This window comes from Cyprinodon variegatus, unplaced genomic scaffold (genome assembly GCF_000732505.1).
Source record: "Cyprinodon variegatus isolate N-32 unplaced genomic scaffold, C_variegatus-1.0 Scaffold88, whole genome shotgun sequence".
Classification (NCBI taxonomy): Eukaryota; Metazoa; Chordata; class Actinopteri; order Cyprinodontiformes; family Cyprinodontidae; genus Cyprinodon; species Cyprinodon variegatus.
This window is the reverse complement of record NW_015150541.1, coordinates 1615453-1626298: the sequence shown is the minus strand read 5'-3', so window position 1 is coordinate 1626298 and position 10846 is coordinate 1615453. Positions and strand designations below refer to the sequence as shown.

At 37.7% G+C, this 10846-nt stretch overlaps 1 long non-coding RNA gene across 1 annotated transcript in view; it reads right to left on the bottom strand.

Moving 5' to 3' along the window:
* Positions 1 to 4375: 4375 nt before the first annotated feature.
* Positions 4376 to 10846, bottom strand: part of LOC107083958 — a 27269-nt gene continuing 20798 nt past the window's right edge. Inside the window, exon 3 of the long non-coding RNA XR_001481201.1 lies at positions 4376 to 4447. This is a non-coding gene — a long non-coding RNA (uncharacterized LOC107083958). The remainder of the gene's footprint in view (positions 4448 to 10846) is intronic.

Below are 10846 nucleotides of genomic sequence, written 5' to 3'. Positions count from 1 at the left end.
AAAGAGTAGGGCTGTTTCCTCCCAAGCTTGAAACTGGTGGTGGAGTGGAGATAGATGAACTTGGTCAGTCTGTAGACTGCTGGTTAGCAAGACGGTCTTCTGAGCTTTATGGGGAGATCCAGTGGATGCGTGAGCTGATACTAGAGCTTCACTTAGGGACGTGGAAGATGAAAGTCCAGCTTGGATCACACAGGTTGAGAGAACCTGTGCATGATGAGCAAGCATGAAGCAACAGTGGAGAGGAAAAACTCCCCGTTGGGATGAAACCTCTGGCAGAACCAGGCTCAACATGGCGATCTTCTGCTGGACCGGTTAAGATAAGACAGGGAACAAAGTAAGAGTCCGGGAGGAATGACAGTCTGATGAAGCTTTAGCTACGAAGGTGGAGGAGGGGCTGGAGGTGGGTTGTAACGGTGTCATTTAAATAAAGTCACAGCGCATCCGCCGCCTGCGCACAGGAGCAGACAGGTGCATATTGGAGGCCTTTTAAGACGAACTTTGGATGCCGATTGGCTTTCATGGAGGTGTTGCTCAAAGCTGTATTGGCTGTGGATGTATGAAAGCAATGAGTTTCTTCAGTTGAACTTCCACCCAGGCTCCATGTTTTACAGTCTCTACACTTAACAATAAATCAAATACTAAATTAGCTGAAGATAATTTCAATAATCAATTAATTGCAATTATTTTTTTTTTCTACCAGAAAAAAGTACAATAAATCAGAGTTTGTTAGTTTTATAAGTAAGCAGCGTTGCGTAATAACGGTTGTATTTTTTGGTTTTTTTGTTTCTCTAATTACTTCTTTCTCATCAGTAACACCATTGTCACAATATACCATAGCACAATTCTACAGCTAGATCGTTTAAAGAGACATTTCAAAAGTGCACAGTTTCTGCTGTGGGAGAGGAGTGCAGTGGTGAATAGAAAGAGGAATACACCACTTAGGGAAACAGCAAAGTCAATGATAGCACTCCTAAAAGCAAGTCAAAAGCAAAAATGTTACTGTGATTTTCTTAATATGTCCAAGAAGAAAACATTTCATCCACATTGGCTACAAGCGACTCGTTTATCTCTTTATCTCTTAAATCCCTTCCATGGTATATTTGTAATTGATTAAACATGTTAGGATTATTTTCAATGATGATGTAAAAGTCTGTTAAACCCTAATAATACCTGCCTGTAGCGTGTCAGAACTCATGTTTTCCAAAGTAGTTTATCTAATTAGGACAGTTCTCCTGTCAGGATATGCACTTATCATTTATATAATGTACATAACAGAGATTTGGCAATGAAATTGGTTCACAGACAGAGTCGCTCTTTCTAAACAACGAGTTCTCTGTGCTTTTATCTGGGACACTGAGTAATAAGTTGATATGGCTGGAGCCATGGATGTCTTCGCTATTACAAACTTGTATGATGTAACGATGTGATGATGTGGCAAACCAGGTGTATAAAATGCTTCTAAAACTGTGATTAAGGGCAGACTTTCTCAAGATGCGAGCCAGCTTGGTAAGCGCTGCCTTTTGTAACCCTAAGCAAATTCTCTGATCTGTCAAAATGTTGTGATGTCTCATGGTTATTTAATATGTATGCATTATGTAGTGTTATTTAAACAGTTTGTCCAGAGTGATCTCTTCTCTGGAGAGAATCGGAGAGAGAAAGCTTCAAGGTAAAAAAACACAGGGTTTTACTTTACAAACACAAATACTGTAATTAGGTTATTCCCTTTTTCACATTTTTACCAAAGCCTGTTTTGTTATATTACTTATAAATCATAAGTTTTTAGCGCCCCTGTGCATTAATATAAAGTTCCAAAACATTTTGCTTATTTGATTGTCAAACTACATAAATATACTAAACTTTTAAACTTCATGCCGCACTTGTGCCACCACCAAACACACTTAGATGGTGTAGAACACGTTATAGTGTTTTCAGACATTTAGTCAGTTTAATGAATTACTAAATACATTTCTAAGAAACATTTTATATTTCAAAATGAAACCCACAAATGGATTCAAAACACCAGTAAAAGGGATTTTTCCCATATTCAGTGATATTTTAGATAATAAAACATCGCTACTTTACCTGGGTTCTTTGATAACCTAGTAACTAAGTTGGTAAATCGGTTACTACCTGAGTTACTGAGTATTGTGCAGGTTGCTAAGTAAAGAAAGATGAGTAGCACAGTTTAGTTAAAGATGAGCTGGGAAGCAGCTAAAGGAAGTTGTTGCCTAGGATACTGAGGCTTCCTAAGTATTAGATACCGTTTTGCAGGCTAATACATTTTTTAGTCAACATTGCTAAACATCAAATGTTGTCCTCTGATTTAGAAACCCTTGAAATTCTCATGTACTATTTTCCAAGAACAAGGAGGCAAAGGGGCTAAACTGTATCACTAGGTTTAAAATGATAACTTCACTAAGACATTAATAAAGAGGATCAATTGTTTATAGGGGTCAAATCCTTGGTAAATTTTCAGTAAATTTCTTACTTATTGGTCCTTTCAAAAGGCAGGGCAGATGATACTGCCACATGTGGCCAAAGCACTGAACTGCAGCTCTATTATGCTTGTTCTCGTAGCTTATACTTGACAAGTTTCTTTTTTTACTTTTTACAAACACCAGTTGTAACAGTTGACATTGGTGTTTGTGTTGAGCTGAATATTTGCTTCTGAGTATCCACAAATTTATGTTGAATAAAACGCTTTGATTGTTTGCTAAATTAGTTTAATCTTATGTGCCCTCTTTTGACGTTATATCTGTAGAAACAGCATGGGAACTTTTGACCCATAGTACATTTAAGAAAAATAGACTACAGTTTTATCAAATAAAAAGGCTATTTTACAGATAGTTTTAAGTAAAAACTTACAAAATGTATCTTTAAGGAAGAAATAACAATAATAGATGAGCACAGCAAAGACAGGTAATTAGAAAGTTCAACTGCAGGACTTCGGTTTCCCTAGTTTTTGCTTTTCTGCTAACCTAAAAAAAAACAAACAAAAAACATCATCGTAGTGTTTTATCACATTCTTTAACGGCATTAATTCAATACGTTCTTGTTTCACTTTGTGCAAAGGCCTAACAAAAAGGAAACAAAACATGGAAGCCGTGTGAGAAGTTCACATGGCATCGTTATTAAGGCCTTAATGTAGTAATCATTCACACAGGCCTTGCATATACACACAATGTGGGCCTTTCTTGCTTGGGTGCAGATGGCATCATAAAAAAAGTCTTCTTTGCTGCAAACATTGAGAGCTAACACACAAACAGTGGTGACCCCCTGCTCCCCAATCCATCTTTCCCCCTGTTGGGTGTTTATTGTTTCAGAAAGATCAAGGTTTTTGCTGTGAAGTGATGGTTTCATGCTATTATGCACGCTAATTCTGGGAGACTGTTGAGATGTAAATGACTCCTAGTTCATCAGGCTTTTGTTTTGGTGACACGGCTGGGCATCAAGGTCCTAAAAAGGCTTTAACGTACAGTAATTTACTGTTTCACATTGATTTCTGTCAGCCTTTCACAGGACCTATAAAACAAAGGTCCCACTTAATGTGATGCTTTTTTTGTGTGTTCCAGTGAGCAGAATCTGGTGAATAATCAGTGTTTGGGTGATTACACAATACAGTATCAGGGAGTCAGCTTCCTTTGCTTAAAGGCAAATTGGCTAACCTTTTGGAATGGCTACTGCTGGACCTAGTATCTACTCCAAGACCAGTGGGTATCTTGTGTATTGCCCTTCAGTTACACAGATGTCCCATTTTCTGTATGCAAGGACGTTTTCCTGAGGCCTAATCCCTGGATGCTGGCATGGCTATAGCAAATATATTTCCACACTGGAACTTTTTGGAGCACTTTAACATGCAGCTGTGCCTCAACATCTGTCAAATCTCATCATCTGTAGCAAAAACAAGGTTGAAGAATTAGTCATGATGAAGCCATGCTGAAGCAGTCTGGTTCAAAAACACATATTTGTGCATATTCACTCACATGTTGCAGAGCGCAGACTATAGTATTTAAAAAGTAGCTGTGTTGTAACAAGTATAGAATAAAATAACCAAAGAAGCTTAAGATCTACTTACAATTGGCCTGTGTTCACACTTGAAGCCTATTATACTTAAATTATTGTCTAAAAAAGGGGCATAAAAGGAAAGAAAGAGAGAAAGTAAGTACTGGACATCCAACTGTATAGAAAAATGTTGCAAAAGAGAGACGATAGAATCAAACACTGTCTAAAATGTGACCTAATATAGTACGATTAGGATGTACAGTAGGCCTACTTGACCATTTTGGCGGTCAAGGTTGGGTACAATTGCTTGACATACAATTTTGACCAGAAAAGGAGCCATTCGTCACAACGCCTTTGGCTTTTATGCTACGTGCCGCTTTTTCCGCATTCTGGCCAGGTCCAAGAGGGGCGTGTAGAGCAGAAACAGCAATCGTACAACACCACACTACAGGAGGAAATAGAAAACACAGCCATTTACAACTTCTTTAAAGCCTCTTTTTGCTGTCTATGAGCAACAGTTAATTTTTGCAAGTGTTTTTTCCACAATCTGTTGATAATATGGGTAAGATCGCAGGATGCCTGTAGATTATATATTTGCGAACCATTGCTGGTAAGAGCTGTTGTTTGCTCAACATATTTTCTATGTGTGGATCTGTCATTTCCTAGGTGTGTGCTGTAGAAATTCTGTCAGCACAGATTCCATGGAGAGGGGTAAAAGCCAACAATTTGGCTGCTGGACCTCGTGGACATGTCAAGCATAAAACAAGTTTAAGAAAGTTAGCACAGTTGTCTGAGAAATGAAGCTTAAGTGTAAATTCAAACACTCATCAGCTTCACCTGAACCAACTGTGGTGTCCCTTGTTCAGCTCCAGAAGTTGGTCCAGTTAGCTCCTGGTCCAACTTCTGTCTCTCGCACACAAGCAAACTTTCACCTATCTCCACCCCGTCACCTCCCTTATTAATGTCAAGATTTGGTTTTAAGGTTTTTGTTTGGACCCAAAAGAAGAAGCTGACAGGCAGAGGTCAGTTCTTGGAAGGTTTAATGAGAGATCAGGCAACAAAAACAGGAATCCAAAAAATCCGACATAAAAATTAAACACAAACCAGAACCATGGAGACATCAGGGGAAAACCACCAAGGAGCCAGGGTGAGAAAAGGTAAGACGAGGAACCAGCAAAGAGGGACTGCAGAGGGAAGTGTATTTATGGCTGACTGAACAAAGGTAGTGCTAATGAGCTGATAAGGAGCAGGTGTGACTAGAGCTGACGAGGAAGCCAAGGGAAAAGAACACAAGGAGGCAGCAGGGGGCAGACAGAAAAACCTAAGCAACTTAAATGAATCCAGACACACCAATAAAGCTAGAAAACAATGAAAAACCTGGCTAAACTTGAAACAGAAAACTTAAAGAAAAACAACAGAACCCAGATCGTCACAATTAACAGACTTAGGCTCACTCACCCTCTGACATATTCCACCACCAGTGTCCAGGCACTGAGGAGTAGACTACTCTAATTCTTTTCTAGGTTACTCCTCCAGGCACACAGTGATTCACAGCATCCAAATGTTCTGACTGGCCCCGAATGCCAAGGAACTTTTGTGTATTTCTTTATCTGCTTCTGTCTCTTGAACCCCAGTCGTCCTCGGCAGATGGCTGCTTACACTGAGCCTGGTTCTGCTGGAGGTTTCTTCCTGTTAAAAGGGAATTTTCCTCTCCACTGTCACTCCATGCATGCTCAATGCAAGGGATTGTACAGAGTCAATGAGTTGATCAGCTGGTTGTCCTTAGATAGAAATATTTTAAAGAATATGATTGTTTTACCTTCATTAATAAATTGAATATTTTGTGAGTCTCTCCAGGTTAAAATTACCTTTCCCCCAATGTATGTTTGCAAAAGTACTGTAAAATATGTATCCACATTCTTAGGTCTGTGGTTTTTAACTCTTACATGGTGCTTGTCCTCAGACAGGAATTTCCTGACTCATGGAGAGAAGTTACATTATTTTGGAGTTTACAAATGAGAGTAGAATTTAAGCTGAGCCAAAAGAAAAAAGCTGTTAATTTACTAGCCTTTTTTTCCCCACCATTAGCTACTTTAAAAAAATCTGTATCATAACTGAAAGAATGCATCCTCTGCGGCAAAGAACTACTTACTTAAAGAAAGATAAGGGGAGGAGATTGGTCATCCTTGAGGAAAGTAGCTGCATTCGCAACCAGATACTGTATATACGTACATCCATAAATAATATAATTATGGTTCTAAAACTTCTTATTTGTATCCTTAACTCACTAAAGAATGCTAATACACATCTTTAGAAAAATGTTTTATGACTTGGTGCTTTATGAGACTTTATGAGATGGTGCTTCCGGAACGGATTGTGTAGTGACTGCGACAAAATCTCATAATGCATTCCAGGATATATCTGCTTGACAAGTGACCATAGATGATCACTACTTTTCAATGTGCATTGTGGGAAATTTTGAGTCCACAAATTTTTCATCCACTTGATGTTTGGAGACTTATTTTAAATGGCATAACCTCTATATAGTGCCCTACATAGTGATTAGGGCGGACATTGGGAAACGGCCCTTGATGTCGGCCATGATTTCTTTGTTGGGGACCAATACTGGTGGAAAAATACGTAAATATGCATACAACTTGGTGAAATATGTTGGTGCATTCAAATTGAAATGGTAGACACTTACTATTTTAACAAGATAGTGTATTTCTGAAATGGGTTGTACCTATTACCCACATGTGCATTGTTGGGCAGCCATTTCCTGCATGAAGCTGTATACTCCCTTTTGATTAAACTAAGGTATTGCCCTGCAATGTGTTGATAAGGTTATGTGTCAATTCTTCTTTTGCTAAATGCATGTTTGGTAATTTTGCTTTTTGTTTGGCCTGTGCAGCCAAAGGCCACTGCCATAATTTTTATTTTATATCCCTTCATTTTTATCTCATTTTTTTTTCCTTTTTTGTTATTTCAGAAACTTCCCACGTTTTATCTGCAGTTGCCAGACGTTTGATATATATCTCAGTTCTGATTGTTGAACAGATTGAAAGAAGAAATCCTTTGTTTGGAATTGTTTTTGCAGAAAATTAAAATAGTGGACATTAACCACCCCTGTTAAGGTTGGTTTATATTCACCTCATTGAACATTGCACTTGCGCCAAAAGTGACTCAATGATGTAATTCCCGCCCCTGAGCTCCGACTGCGTGCGCAGCCTTGCCGTTAGGTTGCGTCCCTGCGACGATTTGTGACTTAGCGATGATGGTGCGCTCCAGCCGTGTTCCAAATGGGAGGATATAAAGTTTTCCTTTATGAATGAGTTTGTCTGTACTGACATTACAGTAAATGGTGCAGAAGATGGAACAGCGTTGTTAAATGCAGAGCTGTTACTGTTTATTCAGTGACTAAAAACACACAGATCTCTAATTTATCTCTATGAATAAATAGAGATCAGTGTGAAAACAGCATACAGGGGTGAGTTTATTGGCCAAGCCTGAGGTACAAACAAAGATTTTGGTTTCTGTTTCCATCACATACAGCATAAATAAAGTCTGAAAAAACTACCATAGTATACAATGCTTGCAACTTTTATTTAGTAAAACATTGTGTTATATCCGTTATTAAAAAGCAAAGCATTCTGTATGGGCTTTACAGGAGGGCTGATTTCCCCATCGTCACATCTTTCTGTGCGCAGCAGGTAAACCTGTCGTTTTATTTCCCAATATATTTCTGCGTCAATGCCAGAAACACACCTACTGTTCTTCAATAATCAATATTATTATTATAATATAATTATTTTTACTTTTATATTTTTTATCAATATTTTTATCCTAAGTGTATATATTAGTCTATTTTATTGAATGCCTTATACCCACAGTGTTTTTAGATATTTTTATAATTTTATTTACCTATTATATATTATATGTTTCATGTTGCACGATTGTACCATAAAAAATTCCTAGTTTGTGAACTCCTTCCTAACAATGGCAATAAACCTGATTCTGATAATTTTGCCAGTGGTATGTTAACTCTTTCTTCTTTTCTTTCTGTATTTATGCTTTTTATGTTGATCACTGTCCCTTTGTGGCTTTTGTGAGTACAAATCTAGAAATAAGTACAGATTTTGTTACATGTACCCTTAATTTGAGTAAGTTAATAAGATGATATGCCAATGTAATAAGTATTTTTACTCTTAAAATAAGATAATTAGATAATATATACTTGAAATCAATGAATGCAAGTTTATTTTTTTATTTTAAATGTAAATTGTCTTGTTACATTGGCAAAGTGTCTCACTTGCCTCCTCAATTTAAGACTAAATGCACTTATTTTGAGAAAAAATTACTTATTGAGATTTACATTTTTTGCAGTGTTCTCTCTCAGCAATTATTGTCTCCTGTGAGTCAAATTTTTTCCTGGGCTCACACTTATTTAATAAATCTGGATGTGTTAAAATATTTTTTTACAGCGATCTTCTATGTCATTAAAACACCTTGTAGTTCCCAATGAAAGTCTAGTCTACTCATGATACACCAACTAAACCTTTTACTACCAATGAAACTATCTTTGGGGGAGAGTTAAAGAATTTCCAAATAGATTTGAGTCTTGTCTTAAATCCACAATTAATTGTGGAAATGCTTTTGGTAATCATGTTACTATACACCCAACGCAAGAGTTAAGGCTCTGCTAAGGATGTTCATGCAAGAAATGTTTTGTCTTATATTTTTAAGAATTTTAAGGGTTAATTTGAAAAACAAGGACTTTGCAAAAAAAAAAAAAAAAAAGTAAAAGGAAGAGCAGTCAGAAAAAAAAAAACTTTGGTTCATGCCTATCCAGACTTGGGTAAGACTGAAATGATTTTTCCATACTATTTTAAGACTTCACAGAGACCCGAGAACGTTTTAATCCAGTATAATTATAATTTAGGCCAAAGCATGAGATGAACTGAAACTACCAGCACTGATTTATGAAGTGTGAGTTGGTGTCTTTATAGGCGCTAATTGACTGGGTTTATGATCTCATGCTGCTTAAATTGACTTTGGAGAGCTTTGCTTATACACACCCACACACACAACCCTTCAACATAAACCTTCCAGTTTTTTTATTTTTACAGTGACCTGCTTAGTTTTCCTTCTCTCTGTATTTTCCAGCAGTTCCCACGGAGATTTAAACAATTCGTTTACAAAAGAAACCATATAATTTCCTGTTAATTAAACTATTGCTTGTTTTCTTTAAGAATCCAGCCACTTCAGGCTTAGTGCATATAGCAATAGAAGTTTAAACTTCTAAATTTTGATCTAAACTGATTGTCTCTTGTTTAGATGCTGCTAATTGTCTGGATGAAATATATTGGTTTAATAATATAATTTAAATTTTTTTTTTTTTAAAGATGCTGGAAAAGACATTTGGGAACTCTGGTGAAAGGCGAATGACATACTAGAATTTCATCTTAGTTATTAAATTGTTATCTGATATATTTGATTCTCAGTAACACATTTTGAAAGTTTAATCACAATCAATCAGCTTATAGATTTTCTTCCAGCTTCCATCATATTTGCTTTCTATTTCTGTTCTCTTCAAGAAAAGAGATTTAATTTTTTCCCCTCACTGCTATGCGTTAGGTTAAGGATTCAGCATTGTGTTGACTTCTTTTGCGGTCCGTCAAAGTTTCATGAATGATTAAAAGCACTGGGCCTCGAGCTGCTCATAAATAAACAGCAGGACCGAACAGCCTTCTCACGGACAGAGAGAACTGACACACTGACTGTCAAATAATACCATTCAGAAGCTAATCCAGTGTATAGCATTTTTATGCAGTATATCCCTGATTGGAAATCATGCATATGTGCTTTGGGTTGGAGAGAGTGTGTGAAAGTAAATGAGGGAGCACGCATCAAGACCGTGCTCTTTTTGCTACAAAAAAATTCCCTCTTTTCTTTAACCCGGAGACACTGAGGGAATAAAGATGAGTGTTTTCCTGAAACCAGGCAGCCATTTTCAGTGAGTAAAATGTCAACCACATGGACAGTTGATAGAAAACCAGAGCACAACGGCAAAATGCTTCTGGTTCTCTCATTACCTTGGGGCTATGTTATGATTGGAAGCCTTCGGTCAGCCCCTGAGCGAGTTGAGAGGTCACACCATCCATATGTGGACCCTTTTTTCATCCGTTCTCCACCAAATGAGAGTCGAGGTGCCACAAGACGACCCTCAATCTCAATCTTGCAGGCTAATGAATAGTCTGAGGCCAGCCGCCCTGCACATGCTGAACTTTTGGCTTCAGAATCACATCTCGGCCAATTTACTCCATAGCTTGTATTCTGCTCCACACCTCCGCCCCCAGCCCCTAAGGTCAAGGGCTTGAAAACAGTTTTCTGCTTCAAACCATATCACTAATGGCTGGAAATAACTGGGATGTTTTTCATAAGAGTTGCAGGCTTGTTAATTGTATGCATTTAAGTGTGGATGGGCAGTCACACCTTTTTATATAAAAAGAAGTGAAATCAAATATTGCACAACGTTGATAATAGTGATCTCATGGCAATGAAGAGGAACAAATAAAATGACACATCAGAAACAAATTTGGATCAACTTATGAGGGTAGAAATGCTCACATTAGCCATTTACAATAAGGACAATGTAGAAGGAGGGGATGGGGCATAGCATAGTTTCTCAGTTTCCTAACCTGTTTATTTTGTTAGGACTAGGCTTGTCCCGATCCGATCCACGTATCGGATCCGATCCACGTATCGGATCGGCACGCCGATATTGGCAAAAAAATGCGTATCGGCAAAGCATGTAAAATGCCGATCCAGACTGCCGATCCAGTTT